This window comes from Adiantum capillus-veneris, chromosome 29, assembly GCF_014529385.1.
Source record: "Adiantum capillus-veneris isolate H3 chromosome 29, ASM1452938v2, whole genome shotgun sequence".
Lineage (NCBI taxonomy): Eukaryota > Viridiplantae > Streptophyta > Polypodiopsida > Polypodiales > Pteridaceae > Adiantum > Adiantum capillus-veneris.
In genome coordinates this window covers 30,473,654-30,495,122 of record NC_140959.1, presented here as the reverse complement: position 1 = coordinate 30,495,122, position 21,469 = coordinate 30,473,654, and positions in this window count along the sequence as shown.

Genomic DNA, 21,469 nt, shown 5'->3' with positions numbered 1-21,469 from the left:
TATGATTTGATTTAAAATTTCTTATCATTCACACTCACATTTCCAAATTCATCTCCAAAATAAATTGAGTGATAAGTGTTGTAATTCCTGGAGGATCCTCTTGCCGTATACTCTCTAGAAATTTGTTTCCATTGTGGAAACCTTTTAGAAACATGGATGCCTTATAGAATATGTATGGCCTTAACCGCTACATGGGAAAAAACCCCAAAGGATATGCTCGAAATTGTAAAGGGCTTTTGACATGGTCCTTCTAAGGCCCAAGATGTGAAGCCAAGGAGGGCTATGGAGTTGGCACCACAACAAACAATGCTAGGAGGAAGAGAGATTCATCGTGCGAGCCACAAAGCTCATCAAGGGATGTCATAGAAGGGAGAAACCACCTATAGGCCCACACAAAGGTATTTGGAGGCACCAATGTTGCAGAAGATGTAGGTCCTCATGCCAACCTCCTCCTTACAAGGCCCTATTCCACGTCACCTCCTCCATGGCTCTACACTTCATTGAGATGGTCTTGTTGTGTGAGAGAGAGTAGGAAAGGGATTGCATGCATGCAACTTGCAAGCTCCATGCCTCCCCTTCTTCCCCCTCTATTTCTAAGCTTTGAAACCGTTAAAACGACAAGAGGGGTTTGAGCCTATGTTTCTCCTCCCAACCATCTCCTTATAGACGTTAGGTCATGCCACCCATCTCTAAAGAACCCCTAAACTCAGGGACATCCCCCCCCCTCCCCCCAAGCGTGCGCTAGGTCATACCTTCGTCCTAACAGAAATATTGGAGTCCTCATATATTATGCCAATGCGCTTTGAAGGTTGGTGAAAATGGTTGTGCACTCATCATGCTCCCCACATAGATCCATTAAAATATTTCTAAGCCACATGAACTCTGTTATGTTTGTGATTTCTATGATGGTCTCAACTCACAAACAGATGGATGCACTTTTACCTTTCAATAGAGGGTGGAAAAGTTTATGCTTTCTAAGAAAACGACAAGTAGCCCTTCTAAATTTAGCATATAGAGCTAGCTAATGGTGGCTAATATTCAACCTTCAAGTGCACAATTTGGTTCACCTTGCGAAAATGACCATTACCCTTATCCTCTTTGACAAATATGTCCTTGTGCTAGCAAGTTGCAATCGAATCTCCTTACCTTTTTTACCACAACATCTAGCATGAGTCAACCAAGAGTGACCACATCATTTGACAACGTAGGCTCAAATGCAAAGCTAGCATGAGCACATTAGGTAGCTTTAGTGTTCAAAAGTGGCCTAGATTTAGTATAATACCACCTGTAAATACAAAAAAAATCCCCAAATTTTTTACATTGAAGGTGACAAAACCAAAAAATATAGAGATATTTAGTGTGAAAACCTTCAAATATAGTCAAGTTATCTTGAGTTTTAGAAGTTTTTTTATTTTGAGCAATATGGCCTCTAATGTTGTGGGCCATAGGGATTTTTCCTGCCATATCTAGATTAGATTAAGAACTTACTAAGAATACCAAGCGTTAATAAGCCCATTATAGATGCATAGAGAGATCATTAATTGCATAGTATCTTCAATTTTTTGCGATGGCAGCTATAACTAGATATTTAAGCAAGGCACTCTATTTGTCTTGTGGATAAGGTTTGGATGATCAACAACAAGAGATGGAGACTTTGTCTACATGTTAAACTGCCACTTTGAGGTTTAAACCCAAGGGCCATCATGGCATAGGGGTTGAAGAAAGCAAAGTTGAAGTTGAATGTGCAACATAGATGTGACTTGTCAAGTTGATTTTTTAAAGGACACCTTTGCATTTGGAATTTTGACAATATTAGTTGTCCACCATTCGTGATTTCAATGATAATGTGCACAATCTTTGATCTACAAAGGTTTGATCAGCAAGGTTAAGTGTGGTGACACAAATCATTACAAGAACTAAGTCCATACAGTCTGTCATACTGAGGGAGGTGTTAGGAAAGGCACGGCTATCACAAAAATAAACTCAAGCTATTGATCATCTTCTTGTGAAAGATCTGACATCTCAAGGCAGCCTCCTAAAAGATTTTGAAAAGTTGGCTGAGGACTTTTCGATCGAGTAGATGAGGGTACACAAGAGTCGCATGATAAAGGATATGGTAGTAGCCATAGATTCAATGGGATGGAAGATGAAACCACATTGCTTAAAAAAAGTGATATGGGCCCAGTCCTAGCTAAAACCAAAACATGCTATGATAAACCTAGGCAGCTTAGTACATGACGCCATTCTTTGTCTCTACCAACTTCTTGTCTTTTAGCTCCTACAACATGGATGAGCTCAGTGCTGACACGCACTATATCATCAAATTGGACCACCACCAATTTTGCCTCAAAAACCTGAAGGATCCCAAATTTCAAGACTTGATTAAGGTAACAAAATTTGATGATTTGGGCGCACATCAGAACGGCTTGGTTATGATAGTTATGCCCTCCTTGAATCAAGTCATTAGTAAAAAAGCTGATGATCCACGTCTTCCGTACCCATTTGCATACTTTGGTGACTAGTCCTCTTGTGTCGGGCATTTGCTAAACAAATGTGGAGGGTCCTTGAAAGCCGGCCTGCAACCAGAGCAAGTGTCAGTTCCGATCCCGCTAGCATGAACCTTAATCCCAATGTTGGCATGGCTCCCCGCAACACCTTCCAAAAAAAATACTTCATGTAGCCGGGCATTTGCTCTCCCATATGGCATTAATGCTTCTATGCCATCTCTCTTCCGACCGATTTTTCTTCCATTTTTGGTGAGTGGGGCAAACCAGTCTCCTTTGTAAGCTAGCTCACTATAATGGTAATGGCCTATTAACTTAGAGAGTAGTGGAAATTAGAGAAAGTACTTTTGGGAAACTACTTTGAGAGTATATCGGGTGAACTTAATTGATGGTAGCAACATAAACATAGCATTTAGTTAACTTGGCATGAACAATACTTTTGCAAGAGAGAGAGTTTAGAGAACATGACAACAGTTGAGGACCCGATTTATGTGGAGTCGGTCCCCCCTTCAATAGGCATTTGTATTATAGTTTCTCCCATCAAGAGAGACTTATTACAATACAATATTTGTGTTCCTTGTGACACAAGTGATGCAATGAAGATGGAAAGCTTCATGCATCACGAGCATAACATAAAATGTGTGGAAATCATTAATTATCCCAAGCCTCAGTCCCAAGACCTCAAACACCTTCGAAGGTGGAGAGCTCTAGCAGGGAATGAGGGTAGGGAAGACGAAGAAGAAACAATCCATAGGAGGAAGAACTAGTTCCTCACTTATCATCACTCTTCTTGCTAGCATACATAATAGCATAGTTATGAAGATGGAGAAAATGGCAAGCTTAAGCATTGAAGCATGGCTCTTGGTTGGATTTGCATTCCATAGCCAAGAGTGTTGGTGTAGGCTCTCAACCTCTCTACTTGCTTGGAGAAGGAGATGGAGCTCTTGCACTTGGCACTTGGCACTTCACACAATGTGTGTGTGTGTGTGTGTGTGTGTGTGTGTGTGTGTGTGTGTGTGTGTGTGGGTGGGTGGGAGATTATTCCCTCCAAGCATGCCCCTAGCTTTCTTGGTCGACCCCCCCTTGTAGCTCATGCTTGAAGCTCATTGGATCCCTCCAAGCCTAGCCAATCACAAGTGGGAGGCATTACAAGCAACAAGGGTAGTATTGGGACAAGTGTCCTCCTTTCCCCTTTGAGAGAGGGGACTTGATACATGTAAAAACAATTAATTAATTCTTCTAAATTATCATTGGACCCCTTGGGTGGCCAACCAATAGGCTTTAGGCACACCATGAGGGGCAACATGAGGAGGAACTTGACAAGTGTCCTAAACACTTTTTTGTACCAAGCTTACCTTGTGTGAGGGTGTGTGTGTTCTCCCTCTACCCCCCTGTTGTAGGGCTCGCCCCCTCCTTGTAGGAATAGGCCTTGACTTTTGCACACCTTACCTCAAGCACCTTAGTCAGCAAGCATGACAAAGCACCTCAAGCTTAGGTGGTGTTCCCACAATCACCTCAAGCTCCCTAGTCAGCAAGCACGAAGAGCACCTCAAGCACCTTAGTTAGCAAGCATGATGAGCACCTCAAGCACCTTATGTTGGGATTTAGGCCAATTGGCCGGACATCCCACTTACTACTAACCCATCTACTAACTTAACCATAGATACACTTATTCTTTAATACAAAATAGAATAAGGAGTTGCAACAGGATAACGTTGTTGTGCGCTCCACCCAATAGTAGGTCTCTCTCTCTGCTCTTGCACTCGCACACGCTTCCCGCGGCACCTTCTACTAGTATCAAAGCAAGGTTTGAGCTTGCCATTTTTGCATCCACGCGTGTACACTTTCATAAGTGCAAATAGGTTTCCGATTATGGCATCGGCAAATTCAACTCCGAGAGCGTTCCAGCAGGTGTCCTGCGATTTTGCCCCCTTTTGAAGATGTTTGTGCAGTTGAAAGTTTCATCTGAGCTACGCTTCAAGAGTTGTATTTTTCAACTCTACTTTTGCTACATGTACAAGACACAGGTGCAGGTTGTTCGGAGACTATTTTGGGATTGTATATAGCCGTTTTATGGCTATTATGTGCTATTGAGATGGTGTTTATGGGCTGATTAGGAGCACTTTCTGGCATCAACATTGTCTCAGGTTTTTCAGGCATCCATCTCCTCACAGGTTCTTGCATACATACAAGACATCCAGGTTTCTTACAGGTTGCACTATTTTGCATCAGTTCAGATTTCAGTGGGAGTACTTGATGCGCATATGCATTGTTTTGGCACTTTTGATAGTGCTTGAGCTCTTTTAAGAGCGGTTTTACTCCCCGCAGGGATTTTTTTACTACTTGCACATTTTGTTTGGTGTCTGTTTGAGCGCGTATACTGCACCTTGCAGTATTTTTGATAGTGGATGTACGTTGAATTGAGGAAACTACCATATGTACCTTTTGTCGAGCCGATTTGGCTTGTTTTTGGCAGTCCCGATAGTTTTTGAGACTCGGTTCGGAGGCCCTTTCTGAGATTGGGTTGGTTTCTTGTCAGCATAACCTTTTGTGAGGGTCGATAGCATGAGGTTTTCTTGAGCTGGGGGATTCTCAAATGTTGAGATCCTTTTGGTGATACAGGTTGTTGGAGTACCCCTTTTTTGTGGCCTCGTCATAGGGCATGCATAGAGAGGGCTAGGTGCATTTGACGCCATGTTGGCAGTCTTGGGTCATCTTTTGACTTTTTATGCACAGTTAGTGGTTGATGCGCCTGTCTTATGATCTAAGAGCATTACTTTTGATGCGTTACTGGTCTCTTGTGACAGTTTTGGATTGAGATTCTGTCAGTTTTTCTGGGGAAACTCTACCAAATTTTTCTCAGAATTACCAATGTTTATCGTCGTATTATCTTTAGCTTGCATCCATGTCATCTAGCGGTGAAAAGGATATTTACAATATCCAAAAATTTGATGGGACAAATTTTGCTATCTGGAAAGAGAAAATTCACGATGTTCTCATTCAAAAAGGCCAGCTGGATCCTATCATGGAGCACCCAGAGGGCGAGTATACAGATGTTGAGTGGGAGAGACTTGATGCTAAGGCCAAATCTACTCTCTGTTTGCATTTGGCCGAATCTGTGTACTTTACTATAGTTGGAGAAAGGACTGCTAGAGATGTATGGGATAAGTTGTGTTTTAGTTATGAGAACAAAAGTGCCACTAATAAGGTTTTCTTGATGAAGAAGCTATTTGATCTTTGTATGAAAGAAGGCAATCAATGTTGAAGTTGAGATGAAGCTATCTCTTTATCTCTCTCCGCACTCTTCTCTTCTCTTATTCATTTGAATGCACAATCTATCTTGAGAAAACAACCTCTGTGTTTTCAAGTTTAGAGATACATGCACTCCAAATCAATTGAAAAGTTCTTCTACAAAGTCCTAGAGCTCAAAGAGATCTTTGTTTTGATAGGAAAATTTGTTTTATGTGAGTTTTCTAGCTCAAGTTATGAGAAAAACAATGACTTGTTTTCAACCTTTCCTAAAATGAGCAACTTGTTGTTGCTGCTCTCTCTCTCTCTCTCTCTCTCTCTCTCTCTCTCTCTCTCTCTCTCTCTCTCTCTCTCTCTCTCTCTCTCTCTCTCTCTCTCTGAGCTCACAAAAAGCTCAATCTCTCTTTTAAGCTTAGAGAAAGCTCAATCTCCCACCCCTTGTGGCTTGTGGAGTTCAGTCCCATGCCACCTTGATGAGTGAGCTCAATGTGTCGAGCTCACAATGCCTTTATAGCCATGGAAGATTCGTGCTTTGATTCATTGCCAATGTAGCCAATGTGAAGCTCGCCGAGAAGATGGAAATGTTGAGAGAGGAGTAGCACCGCAACCTTCACTTTGATACCACTTGAAGAGTGCACAGTGCATGTGGAGTGAGAGGGAGAGAAGAGCAAACAAGAGTGTTGGTGGAGCTCTCAATGAGGATTGGAATATTGCTCTATATGGTCAAAACAATAGATAAGGTTAGTATAGTCAGTGTGATGGGTGTCCATGGCCTGAAGCCTAACACTAATTTGGGTGCACATTATTGTTTAAATACTCCTCTTAAGAGCACTTTGTACATCAAGCATTCGGTTCATCTATGTGGATGAAATGTTGCTCACTTGACCAAATGAGGGGTGTATGGTTGATGTACTTTTGATCATTATTCTCTATGTGGATGATGTGTTTCTCACTTGACCAAATGAGGGACATATTGGTTATTCTAATGATGATATGAATGCCTCTTTTGAAATGATAAGTTAGGAATTTTGCATCTTTATTTGGATGTATAGTTTAAGCAATAGTGTGATTAAGGTATTGCTTTGTGTTAGACAAAGTATAATGAGACATCGGTGCATAGATTTGGCCTTAAGAAATCCTATGGAGACAAGTTTGAAGCTTACTCTTCATGATGCTAGAGATTATTTTAATATATCCTCTATCAGTCAACTATTGGCTGCCTAATTGAGGTATGCCTTACAAGGCAAGATGATCAATATTTAGTCTCATAGGTGAGTGTATTTATGTAGAGCCTAAGGTCTAAGCAGTGGAAGGCAGTTAAGTGCATATTTTTCTACTTGAGTGGCAATATATATTTTGGGCCATTTTATCCCAAGGGGGGATCGTTGCTTCCAACATGCTTTTTAGGACCTTGACTAGGCTGGCTGCTATGACACGTGTCTACTAGTAATTTTTGTATCATGCCCAAAAGCTCATGCATACCTCGATTGAACAACCTACATTGGCCACTTTTAGTTGATAGGATATGTATAGATTAGCTTGTATAGCTATGATTGAGTTTGGCTCAGAAGCCTTATGACAGACTTGAAATTGGTCAACAATCTGCCACCACTATCATTGTTAATAGTCAAGAGTGCTTTTGCATTCACAACAATTAATGTAGTGTTCCATACACACACAAAGCACATTAGCATCATGTCAAGGAGACACCTAGGAAATGTTGGCTTATCTTATGTGCCTACACAAGATAACCCTATTGGTCTTTTCACAAAGGCTTTGCATTGTGATAAGGTCTAATCTTTTTTGTAAGGCTATGGGATTACTCACCTTTGATGAGTGATCACACAGGGTCAAAACTTCCCTATACGTGAGTGCAAGTTCATGCTCACCACATCACTCCTAAGGGGGGTTTGTTACCACAATATGGTAATGATGTGTGTGTACATATTGCAACCCACCAAGCCACTTTTTCCCCTCTCTAGGAGGTTTGTAGAGCATCAAAAATTGTTAAAGAACTGCCACATGGCACTATTTCTACTCACATTAATGAGTTCAATATCATTTTCACTCAGTTGACCACTCAGGGTTTGGTCTTGGATGAGGAAATTAAATGTATCTTCTTGCTATGTAGTTTACCCTTGTCTTGGGATACATCTATACCGTGATTAGCAACTCGGCACCTGGTACCGGTCTTGTGTACAATGACGTCCTTGGGAGTCTGTTTACCGAGGAGATTCGCAGGAAATCTCTCGAAGGCAAGAAGGATGGTGATGCGTATGTTGCTAGTGATAGACAGAGGGGTCGCACTCAAAGTCGTGCCAAAAGCAAGGAACATGGGGGCTCACAGAATAAGTCTCGGGGTTCTATGCGTAATGTTAAGTGCTATCACTGCCATAAAAAAGGGCATGTGAAGAAGGATTGCAAGAAATGACAGCAAAGCAAGAAGGATAAACAATCCGGTGACACTTCTAAGTTTGACGATTCAAACAAGGGCAAAGCAAAGTTAGAGGAGATCAATGTGCTAGAGTCTTCAAATGCTCATATTGTCAAGACTCTTCCAGCGGTTGTTATGCCACTTACCTCTGACGTATTGGTCTTCATAGTAGATCTACCTGTCGAGGTTCTTGTTACAAAAGATGCACAGTATGCAGAGAATTGGATAGTAGATTCTGGTGGAGTTTCCATATGACACCACCTTGTTCTCTATTTATTCTCACTCTTGTGGCAAAGTGATACTTGGTGATGCTTATGAACTAGACATTGAGGGTGTCGAAAACATCAAATTGCATCTAAGGAATGGCACGCACTTTACTTCATGTAATGTCATACATGTGCCCAAGTTGACTAAAAGCTTGTTTTCTGTTGGTCAGCTTGATGATTTGGGCTACAACACCACATTTGGCAATGGTTCTGGGATAGTGTGTAAAGGTAATCTTGTTGTACTCAGAGGTATAGAAGCTTGTTTTCTGTTGGTCAGCTTGATGATTTGGGCTACAACACCACATTTGGCAATGGTTCTTGGATAGTGTGTAAAGGTAATCTTGTTGTACTCAGAGGTCAGAAGCATGGTAACTTGTATTCCATGCATGTGTCAGATGTTGGTCATCATTACATATATATAGTCGAGCTGTCGTCTACTGAGTTGTGGCATTGCCGGCTAGGTCATATTAGCCAAAAAAGAATGAGAACTCTGACTCGTTTTGGCTACTTACATGTCTTGTCTTATGTTAAATTTCCTGTTTGTGAGCACTGTATCTATGGCCAACATACTAGGTCCGTCCACTTACCATTGGGTCAAAAGCGAGTTGAACCTCTAGATTTAGTACATAGTGATGTGTGTGGTCCTATGTCAAACATATCTCTAGGGGGGGGTATCTATTTTGTGACATTTATAGATGACTCTACTCGAAAGGTGTGGGCATATCCTTTGAAACATAAGGATCAAGTTCTTCCCATGTTCCAAAAAATTTTGGCACTCGTTGAGAATCAGTCTGGCAAGAGATTCAAGAGATTACGAACTGACAATAGTGGAGAGTATGTCTCCAAGGAGTTTGACAATTTCTGTTCTAAAAGAGGGATTAAAAGACAATTTACTGCACCATACACACTAGCTCAAAATGGAGTTGCTGAGTGCATGAATCGTATGATTCAAGAAAGAGTCACAGCCATGCTTTCTATGGCAAATCTCACATAAGGCTTTTAAGCAGAATCCGTCTTGACCGCAATGCACATTATAAATCGTTTGCCTAGTACGCCATTGAATTATGAGATTCCATAAGAGTTATGGTCTAAACATAAGCCCCACTATGACCATCTACGTGTTTTTGGTTGTGAAGCTTATGCTCACGTTGGAGAGGGGGAATGGGGGAACACGCCCGGCACAAACACAAGGGCCTCTCTATAGCTCAGGGCATTCACAGCACCCTAATCCACTTAGTGAGCACCTTCGTCTCACAGAATTCACACTATCGCACACACGATCAAACACAACTTGACGCACCGCAGCGCACACGCACTCAAATAGACCACCAATCAACCCGCACCCACAAAACGGCTGCAATCATCGCCTACCCTTGCACACATACCTCTCTCTCTCTCTCTCTCTCTCTCTCTCTCTCTCTCTCTCTCTCTCTCTCTCTCTCTCTCTTTGCACACACACTCATCGGGGGGGTGCACACGCCATCACACACCCGGCATCACGTGCAACAGAACAGAGCAGGAGAAGGGGGGGGGGGGGGGGGGGGGAAGGAAATAGCACGACAAGAAACGCCCGTTTTCAATGGGGGGAACTCACTCCCTGCTAAAAAAAAAACACTATAGCCGCACTCGGCTTCACAAAATACATAGGGGGAGGCGCCCTCTCGGCCCTCTGCAGACAAAAAACCACTCTTGGCTCTTTTCCTTGTGGTTCCCAAGCCTCACGAGGCGACAAAAAGCCCCCCAAAATTATAAAAAAGACTCCTTTATAGAGGGGGAGCACACATTTTTAGCATGTTTGACCTCTTTCCGACACATGGCGAGCTCTTTTATCTCACTCTCTCTCTCTCACTCGCTTTGCTCTTTGCTGCTGTGGGACTTTCCCCTTACATGAGGGGGGGAGGCAATAGTGACGTCGCTATTGCTCCCTTTCTCCTCCTCAAAATTTTGGCAGTGGGACCATCCCCCCACTGGGGCAGCCACGTCACCACCTCCAACTGCCGGACTCCGCCACCGCTCCGGGCGCGCGTCACCGTGTCACCGCCACACTCGCCAACTGCCGCCGCCAAAACCTACTCAATTTCCGCCTGCGCAGCGCCAACGCGCTCACGCCATAGCCCACGCTCCAAGAGCTCTCCACACCTTGTGATACCCTTGAGAGTAGCTCGTCCCAGCTCATATACTCCGGATTCTTCACCCACGGGCCCGCATGTGGGATGGCTATACTGCCACGTGGCGGTCATCACTGGTTAAGCATCCTTCAAGCCATCACCAAACCCACCATAAAAAAAACCTCATTTTCACTTGCATTGGGTACTCTGCTTTGCCTTGCCCAATTGGCCTATGCATCGGCCTTGGAGCCCAACCACCAATCCACTGCATTCACTTCCAAATCCCCTGCCTCCGGCCCCATTTTGGGATTTTCAATGCCATCATTCGAGGCAGCAAAAAAAGTCAAAAAGCATCTGCAAACCTCCCATTGTCAAATGCTCCCAACTCTGTCTCGCTGTATCTGACCGACCAAGCATCTGATTGACGTGTAGTCGATTCTGATTAGCTCCATATGGTACACCCTTTGACCGAGAATCTTGGCAAGGTCGAAAAACTGCCAAATGGCACATTTCCCAATGCGGTCAAATGAGCTCAGACCCGGCCCCCTGAAAATCTTCAATTGATCATATCTTGCTATCCAGAGCTCCGATTTGCGATCCGAGAAGACAGGCATGCTCCACAACTCGAGCACTACACACATATACATTGACATCAGCCCGGGCCACCTGTCCCCAGCTGTCCTGTCCGGCGAGAATCTGCAAACCACCAAAACTTCAACCTTCAATAACTTGGGCTCCACAGCTCGGTTTGATGAGTCGTCTGGACCTGTTCCTTCAACACTTCAAGCTCTTCATTTCTGGACCCCAAGGCTGCACTTTGCATCTCCTTCACCTGCTACCCCAACTAGCCCATTATGGAGCATTCCTTGGCCTATAAGCCGCATCATGCATACACTTCCGCTGCTACCTGCCATCCCCTGAACTTCCTAGCTGCTCCATATGGTGTACACCTTGCTCTAGAACTTCGTCAAGGCTCAAAAGATGCCAGATGGCACATTCTCCAATGCGGCCAAGTGAGCTCAGACCCAGCCCCCGAAAAAACTTCAAATGACCATATCTTGCAAACCGTGGCTTCGATCCACAATCCGAAAAGACGGGTAGGCTCCATGAATTGAGCTCTACACATCTATACCTCAAGCTCCACTTGGACCACCTGTCTCCAGCTGCCCTGTTCGGCGAGAATCTGCAAACCACCAAAACTTCAACCTTCAATAACTTGGGCTCCGTAGCTCGGTTTGATGAGCCGTCTGGACCTGTTTCTTCAACACTTCAAGCTCTTCATTTCTGGACTCAAAGGATTCACTTTGCATCTCTTTCATCTGCTACCCCAATTAGCCCATTATGTAGCCTTTCTTGGCCTATAAGCTGCATCGTGCATACACTTCCGCTGCTACCTGCCATCCCCTAAACTTCCTAGTTGCTTCAGTCCTTTGCCATGCCTTTGCTTACCTGTATACACCTGCCCATGCCATCTTCTAGAGTCGACATACTTTGGCTGCACCAACGTGCCTAAATAACTTCAATAGAAGTTAGAGCCAAAGTCACACAAATGTATTTTCATTGGATACGGTGTAGATGGAGAGATGGGATATCATCTCTGGCACCCAAAATCTCGTCGAGTCATTCGTAGTTCAGATGTGATCTTCAACGAGTCAAAGATGCATAAACAACCTATCAAGGAAATAGAGGTTTTGAGAGTCACTTTTGAGGATGTTGCCTCAGAGACAGTGAAATCAACTCAGTGGGCTAGTGATGTACCTTCCACTAGCAATGCTCCAGAGGGAGTGGATAGCAATGGTCAAGGAGTGAGACAGTCTACTAGAGTCTCTTGTCCACCTGCGCGTTTTGAGCCAGGTCTCAATTACATCATCTTGACCGATTGTGGTGAGCCAAGCTGCTACCAAGAAGCCATGATAACGGATGATGTGGTGAAGCGGGAGCAGGCTATGGATTCTGAGTATAACTCAATTCTGGCTAATGACACTCGGGACTTGGTAGAACCACCAAATGATGCAAAAGCTTTACCTTGCAAGTGGGTTTACAAGAAGAAATTTACCTCAGGTGATCCAAATCCAAAGGACAAGGCTAGACTTGTAGCCAAAGGGTTCAAACAGCAAAAGGGAGTCGATTTTGATGAAATCTTCTTGCCTGTGGTCAAGATGACAAGACTTAGAACCATACTTGGTCTTGTAGCGATTGAGGACATGGAACTTGTCCAAATGGATGTGAAGACAACATTTCTTCACGGGGATCTCGATGAGGATGTTTACATGCAGTAGAAACGCATCTCATAAGGAGCTAGTATGTAAGCTCAAAAAGGCACTTTATGGCTTAAAGTAGGGTTCAAGGCAGTGGTATCATAAATTTGATGCATGTATGAGGTCTCAAGGGTATAAAAGGAGTGAAGAGGATCACTGCGTATACACAAGAAAGGTAGATGATGGCTCGATGATCATTCTAGTTTTGTATGTTGATGACATGCTTATAGCTGGGAAATCCATTACGAAGATTGCCAACCTGAAGAAAACACTTAGCAACAATTTTACAATGAAAGATTTGGGGAATTCTACACACTTTCTTGGCATGCGAATCAAAAGAAATCGTAAACGTTGTATTCTTGAGTTATCTCAGGAAACATACATTGAGAAAGTTTTGCAGCGTTTCAAGATGAAGGGGGGGAAAGAATTGAGTACCCCAATGCAGACATTCTTGAAACTCGGCAAGGAAGATGCACCCAAATCTGATGTTGAGCGAGTAGAAATGGCTAAGGTACCATATTCTTCGGTAGTGGGCAGTCTCATGTATGCTATGGTGGCCACAAGACCAGACATTGCTTTTGCAGTGGGAGTGGTGAGCCGATATATGGCAAATCCTGGTAGCAAGCATTGGAAAGTAGTGAAGCATATTCTTAGGTACCTCAAAGGTACGGTCGGTACGTGTTTACGCTTTGGGAATAGTGATGTATCCATCATGGGTTATGCGGATGCAGACTATGCGGGTTGTGTCAACAATAGGAGATCGACATCTGGCTATGTCTTCATATTTGCTAGAGCAGCAGTATCTTGGAGGTCATGTCTTCAAGATTGAACGTCATCTTCCACTACGGAAGCAAAGTATGTTGCATTGTCAGATGCAAGTAAAGAGGCTGTATGGTTATCTCGCTTGGTCAGAAATCTTGACATTGATGAGACTCCAGTGATATATTGTGATAGTCATAGTGCTCTTGCATTGGCAAGGAATCCCGTGTTTCACTGTAAATCGAAACACATTGAAGTCAGGTATCATATCGAGAGAGATTTCTTGGCCAAAAAGCTCATTGATTTGGTCAAGGTACACACTGACGACAACCCGGCAGATGCTTTGACAAAAGGCTTAGCTTTGGAGCCGTTTACACATTGCAGTGAGTTGATGGGTATAGGTTTGAAGTCACTAGATTGCTTCATGGTTGTACATACCAGGTCACTTGGGCTGCGTTGGCCTTCAAGTGGAAGTTTGTTGGGATTCAGGCCAACTAGCCGGACATCCCACTTACTACTAACCCATCTACTAACTTAACCATATATACACTTATTCTTTAATACAAAATAGAATAAGGAGTTGCAATAGGATAATGTTGATCTGCACTCCACCCAACATCCTGTCTCTGTCTCTCTTTGCTCTCGCACTTGCACTTGCACACGCTTCCTGCAACACCTTCTCCTTAGTCATCAAGCACGACAAGCACCTCAAGCACCTTAAGTTTGGGTCGGGTTCCCACCTCAAGCTCAGCCCTAGCTTACCTAAGGTCAAAGGAATTTTTAACACTAACCTTTCGAGATCTTTAATGAAGCTAACCCTAAGGTCATTAAGCTTCATTGGCTATCCTTGCTCTTTGACAGACCATCTCTCATTTGGACCCCTTTACCATTGGCCCCATGTTGAGATAGATCTGAAAGCACATGTCTATACTCTAACCCTTGTTCCCGTTTATTCTCCCGCATTAAATGATCGGTTTAATATGACAAAATCGTTTGGGTTGGTTAGATATTAGATTTTATGACATTATCTCTCCCTTGAAATCATAGTCGTCCTTGACTATGAGGTAGAAGAGATAAAGCCTTAGTCATTAGTCAATTTTTCCCAGCGGGTAGAGGATCACTTTTTACCCTACAACATCTATCCAAGATGGATGACTAATCTATTTGCTGCTTGGGAGACTGAGCTCCTCTCAAGCATGTTTTCTCTTTAGTCAATTTCATTCTCCCAAGTGGAGTGACAAATTCTACTTGGTGTTTGATAGACGTCGTCATCACAAACATGATTCTAAGCATGCATACTATTTAAATTTGTGCACAATGAAAAGAGAACTAGTCTTATAAGACAAAAACATCGGTCTTATAAAAGAAATTTGTACATTTGCTTACTCTAATGTAGCATTGTAAGCATTGACAAGGTTCATACTATCCTTAAGTTGTATTCCTTGCATCCATTTAGCATCTTCAAAACGGTAATTTTTGAACTTAATAAGATACCATCTGATAATCTTACCATGTTGTAGTACCTTGTCTTCATGTCGAAGAATAGCTTCAGGTTGTAGCACCTCTTCTTTGTCTTCAATTTCGGGAGGGTCTTCAATAATTGGTTCACTTGGTGGCTCTCCTTTGTAGGGCTTAAGTAGGCTCACATGAAAAGCATTGTGTATGAGCCAATGGTTGGGCAACTTGAGTTGGTAAGCCATCTCATTGATGGGCTTCAAGACTTGGAAAGGACCATAGTATCTTTTTGCTAGCTTAGCATAATACTTTTGATGTCCAGTAGGATTTTTGCACGTCGTTTGCCTCAATTGAGCCTTAGGAAACTTGAGTAAGACCCAATCAGTTTCTTTGACGTGAAGGCCCTTCTGTGCTTGTCTGCAGCCAGTAGCTTTTTGCCTTTGTTGAGAGATGGATATAGCCACCTTAATCTTTTGAAAAGATTATTGTAGATCACGGCTATACTCATCGGAAACAATTCCCATGTACTTTAAGTAGTAGCAAGGGAATTTTAGGTCTTCCCTCAATTATTTCAAAAGGTGCTTTTCTCGTAGAAGTATGTACAGTATTATTGTAGGAATACTCTACAAGAGGGAAGTACTTTTAGTTCGTAGAATAAATGGAGTCCCCAATAAATAATGCTTCCATGTGGCTAGGGCATGTAGAACAGCTAAAAGTGTTGGAATTAGGGTTGCAAGAAAACACACACAGCTTGGAGAAGACGAAAGGAAGCTCAAGGCACACAATAGAGAGTATATTACTTAGTGTGCAATGGAAAGATAGATAGTCCTAGAGTGATGGGCGTATATACAATACACGGGGGGAAAAACCTCCTAAAGAGGGAAAAAATGCCTCGGCGGTCCTAAGTGTGTTCACACACATCACTACCACATGTATATGGTAACAAATCCCCCCTGGAGTGATGCGGTGAGGCTAGTACATGAGTAAAGGGAAGTTCCATGCCCTGAGGACATGATCAGTCCACAAAGGGGAGTAACCCCAATGCTTTGCGGAAAGCATTGAACTTATCATAAGAAAATGCCTCTGTGAAAAGATATGTAAGGTTGTCCTATGTTGGCACATAAGCCAAGCTGATCTCTCCTGTTGAGAGCCTCTCCCTGACATAGTGGTAATGCACCTCAATGTGATTTGTGCGAGCATGAAAAATTGGGTCCCTCGCAATTGCCAATGTGCTTTGACTATCAATGTAGATAGTGTTGGCAGTGTCCTGTCCAACACCCAAATCAGCCATAAGGCGTCTGAGCCATACACACTCAACCGTAGCTGTAAAGAATGCCCTGTACTCAGCCTAACAACTCGAAGTGGCCACAGTAGGTTGCTTCTTGCTCAACCATGATATACATGAACTGCCAATCATGAAACAAAAACCACTCATGGACACTCACGTGTCAAAACAACGAGCCCAATCTGAGTCTGAAAAAGCATGTAAGTCTGGCGGCAATGATCCCCCCTTGGGATAAAACAAGCCAAGATGTAAAGTGCCACTCAAGTAGAAAAAAATCCTCTTGATAGCCTACCAATGCTTAGACCCTGGGCTATGCATAAATCTGCTAACCTGTGAGACTACAAACTGAATATCTAGCCTCGTGTTGCATATATAAATGAGGCAGCCAACAACAGTTTGGTAAAGAGTGACATCAGCAGGATCACCAACATCATGTATACTTAACTTCAAACCTGTTTCCACGGAGTGGCACAATAGGTTTGCAATCCTCAAGTCCAAACTTACATAGCAATGTCTCAATGTAACTTTTCTAACACAAGGCAATACCACCATCACCCTGCTTAAATTGTATGCCCAATTAATGATGCAACATCCCCAAATCTTTCATCTTGAAAGTAGCATTCAAATCATCCTTAAATTCAGCAATATGTGCCTCATTGGGACCACTGATCAGCAAATCATCCACATAAAGAACAACAATGAGAAGTACATACAATGTGCTTTCTGTTGGACTGTTACGAAAGCCTTGTTTGACCAAATGAATGTCAGCTTTCTCATACCAAGCACGAGGAGATTGCTTCAGCCCATACAAAGCCTTCTTACATCTACACACTTTGTCCGCTTGTCCTTTCTTGACAAAACCGCGAGGCTGCGTTACATAAACTTCCTCAAATATGTCATCATTCAAGAAAGCAGTAACAATGTATGACTGACGTACATCCCAACCAAAAAGAGTTGCCAATGCACATAGAAAACAAACAGTAGTCATATGACAAGTGGGAGCAAAAGTTTCTTCATAATCTATGCCTTTTTGTTGCGCATAGCCTTTTGCAACAAGTCGAACCTTATGGCGATCAACCTCACCATCCAACTTGCATTTCACTTGTAAACCCACTTTGTATCGATGGACTTTTTGCAAGGAGGCAATCACATAAAGTCCATGTGCATTTTCTATAAGCGCATCATATTTAGATTGCATGGCAGCCATCCAATTTTTTGAATTATTGCTTCATCAAAAGACAGAGGTTCCTCAACATCATGTAAGCTAGACACAGCCAAAGCATAACAATCTGATGCATAAGAGGCATGGCGAGAACCTGAATTAGTACGACTAGACAAAGGTGCATCCAATTTACTATCACACAAAGTGTGCAGCATCCATTTTGGCAAACCTCTAGCCTGCTCATTTCCAGCCCTTTCCTCATCAAGTACAACATGTACATCTACATCAGTAATAGGCTGATCTGTAACATTTTCAAAAAAACCCGTAGGATGTACATTTGCCTCACTGGAATTTACATTTGTACTTCCACCACTAAAAAGAGGCAACAAAGTGTCATAAATGTCATGTGAGCTTACATTACTGTCTCTAGTACATAACAGCAAAGGGTGATGAGAATCTTCCACAAACACAACATCACATGAAACCAAAATACGCTTTGTTTGCAGATGGTACAACTTGTAACCTTTGCTTTCAACACTATAACCAACAAAAATACATTTGATAGCCTTATCATCCAATTTCTTGTGTTGCACTTGTGGCACTAAACCATAAACCAAATAGCCAAAAACACGCATGTGCTCAATGGATGGCTTTCTATCATGCCATGCTTCATATGGAGTCAAAGACTGCAACACTTTCGTAGGACACCTATTGAGTACATAAGTGGCACACATGACAGCCTCGAGCCAAAACGAATGTGGTAAAGCTTGACTCTTGACCATACATCTTGCCATTTCCGTTAGAAACCTGTTTTTCCTCTCAGCATCGCCATTTTTCTGAGGCCTATATGGCACTGTACATTGGTGTTTTATCCCATGACTAGCCACAAATGTATTAAATTCATAAGACATATACTCCCCCCTCGATTGGAATGGAGGGTGCCCATAGTACATTTCGAGACATTTTCAGCCATAGCAAGAAATTGCTTGAAGCACATGAACACTTCGGACTTAGCTTTCAACGGATATACCCATTCATGCCTAGAGTAGTCATCAATGAAAGTCATGAAGTACAAGTAATTTCCCAAGGACGGAGCTTGCATAGGCCCACAAACCTCACTATGCACAAGTTGCAATTTGCATGTAGCAAGAATTGACCCATCCTTTGGAAATTTAGCACGCTTCATTTTACCCAAAATACAGCCTTCACAAACATGTTTGACAGGTGCTTCAAGAGGCGGCAAAGAAACAACCATATCAGATTTATGCAAATGCAGCAAACTGGTAAAATTCAGATGCCCAAAATGTGCATGCCACAGTTTTGCATCTGAAACAACCCTTGAATCTGCAACTGTGTTTGCAAAATTTTGTCCACACTTGTCATGCAAAGTGAGCTTATACAGCCGACGGCACAAAGGGCTAGATGCATTGTACATCTGTCGTCCACAAATTTGACTACAAGTCCAAGTCTAGCAAGTGCATATACAGACAAAAGATTCTTCTTGATCCCAAGTACATAAAGTGCATCAACAAGTGTGAAAGAACTGAAGTCTAGCAAGTACAAATACATACAAAAGATTCTTCTTGATCCCAGGTACATATAGTGCATCAACAAGTGTGAAAGAACTGCCATTTGCAGCAGTAAGCACAATCTTTTCAACTCCCTGAATCGGACAAGAGGCATTGTTGGCACAATTGACTGAATTCCCATGAGGAACAGACTCGAGAGAGGTGAACAATTCACGATGTGAGGTAATGTGCTTTATAGCACCACTGTCAAAATACCACACATGTGAATCTGTAGTAAATGAAATGCATGCATCATGGATAGCACGATTGTACGTGCAGTCTGCACTAAAAGCCCATTATGTATTAGCATCAACATCACAGTCTTCATAGAAGACTCAACATTAGATGCATTTGTAGTGGAACCAACATTTACAGTGGAACCACACTCTTTCTTCTTAGCCTCTTTGGCCTTCAACTTAGGACACTAATTGATCAAGTGATCATTAGCTTTACAATAATGGCAACGCATATTCTTTTTGCCCTTATCACCAGAATTTCTAGACGAATTGTTGCCAATAGAAACATTAGGAAGATGTGATTTTCTACTCGCAGAAGAACCATAAGAAGTGGTTGCATTGCTGTTACCACCCTTCTTTGAGTAGCAATAAAAATTTGTTCAACTGCACTCTGTCTAGTCCTTTTCAATTGCTATTCCCTGACCACCACCACACGACTGTGCACTTCATTACCACTAGCATAGCCTCTTCTATCACCTCTATACTCACCATCATTTTGATAATTCTGGTCATCATAGTCACTACGATCACCCCCATTTTCCCATCCAGGCATGTTGTACCACCTTCTGAATCCATGTCATGGTTCCCAAAATTACCCATGCCCCCTCTACGACCACAAAGCTCATCCTCTACCACCATCAGTGGATGACTCCCTCATAGTTTGAGCAGAAGGAGGCGGCTTGGTGGGACGCTTGGCAAGGGCGACAGCCAGATGTGAGGAAGGAGGCTTCTTAATCTCCTTTTGAGTGGAAGCAGCTCCAACATCATTCTCATGCTCCTCTAGTGACGCAAATGGGTTCTAGGTTGCCTTCACCTCGCTTTATGGCAAAGCATACCCACACGCACAAATATGTGATGCTCACTAAGAGACAAGGCTCAAAGACTCTCTCTCTCTCTCTCTCTCTCTCTCTCTCTCTCTCTCTCTCTCTCTCTCTCTCTCTCTCTCTCTCTCTCTCTCTCTCTCTCTCTCTCTCTCTCTCTCTCTCTCTCTCTCTCTCTCTCTCCCCATTGTGTCACCTGTGATGCCGTGTTGCAGGGGTCACTCACCAAACTCACACTATCATCGTGAATTCTTTTGCCCATATCAGCATCTTGTGTAATTCCACATGCCGTCAAGGTGCAAGTGTATGTGATTGCATTTGGAGAGATGCCTTCTCTCTGCATCGGTTGAAAACAACCCAAAGCTTACCCTTGCCTTCAAGATGCAAGCTTATGTTATAATCAAGAGCAACCAAGTAGATGATGTTGCAGAGTAGGAGATTTTGGAGGACACTTGATGCTTGGCACACCCTTCCATACTAGGAGAAGTAGTGTAATATCGTACGGAGAGTAATGGGTGCTTCTCCTCCTAAAGGACTCAACTAATACGCCAATACATATATAACAAAAAGTGAAAGAAACTTTCAAGATGAGTCCATAAATTGCAACAATTCCAAGAATTGTATTGCACTTTATTGAAACTATCAGCTGTCACTGAGCATCTAGGGGAGGATGGTCGATTGCACACTTTTTGGCTTGTTGAAATGAGCCATTAGGGAGTAGCATGAAAGGTTGTCCATCTCTTAAAAGAATTGAAGACAAAAAGAAATCATTTCATTTTTGAAAGAGTGGGGTCTTGACTTTAAGAGCTATCTCCCAAGGCTCTATTCACTTTTTTTAATTTTGTTTGGTTTTTCCTTAGTAGAAGGCATACATGTAAATATACACACTTTATTTTATAGCTTTTTAAAATAGGACAGTGATTTTTTAAGCATGTTTTATGTAATTTGATACCTTTTACAAAATTCACATGGACCATTTTATTTCTTCTCCCTTTGTTTATATCTAAAGTTCAAAAAAGTTTATACGGTAAAAAGATCCTGGTTACATGAAGCTTCTCAACGACCATTGAGTTTGCTCACCTGGTTGATGAGGGGTGCAATCATGGCTTGCAAATGGCTAGTCAATTGCTTGAAGCCGGGATTGACAAAAAGGAGGTGTTAAACTAGTAGGATGACTGCTCTCTATTATGGCGAATCTCGTCGTTTACAAGGCGATCTTGCTGTTCACAAGAGAATCGTAACTAGTATGCCTTTATAGTCTTGGTATATTTGAGAGAGAGAGAGAGAGAGAGAGAGAGAGAGAGATTTGGACAAAATGGACGTTTCTTTGTAGGTACCTTCTCAAAATCTAGTCTCTTGGAATT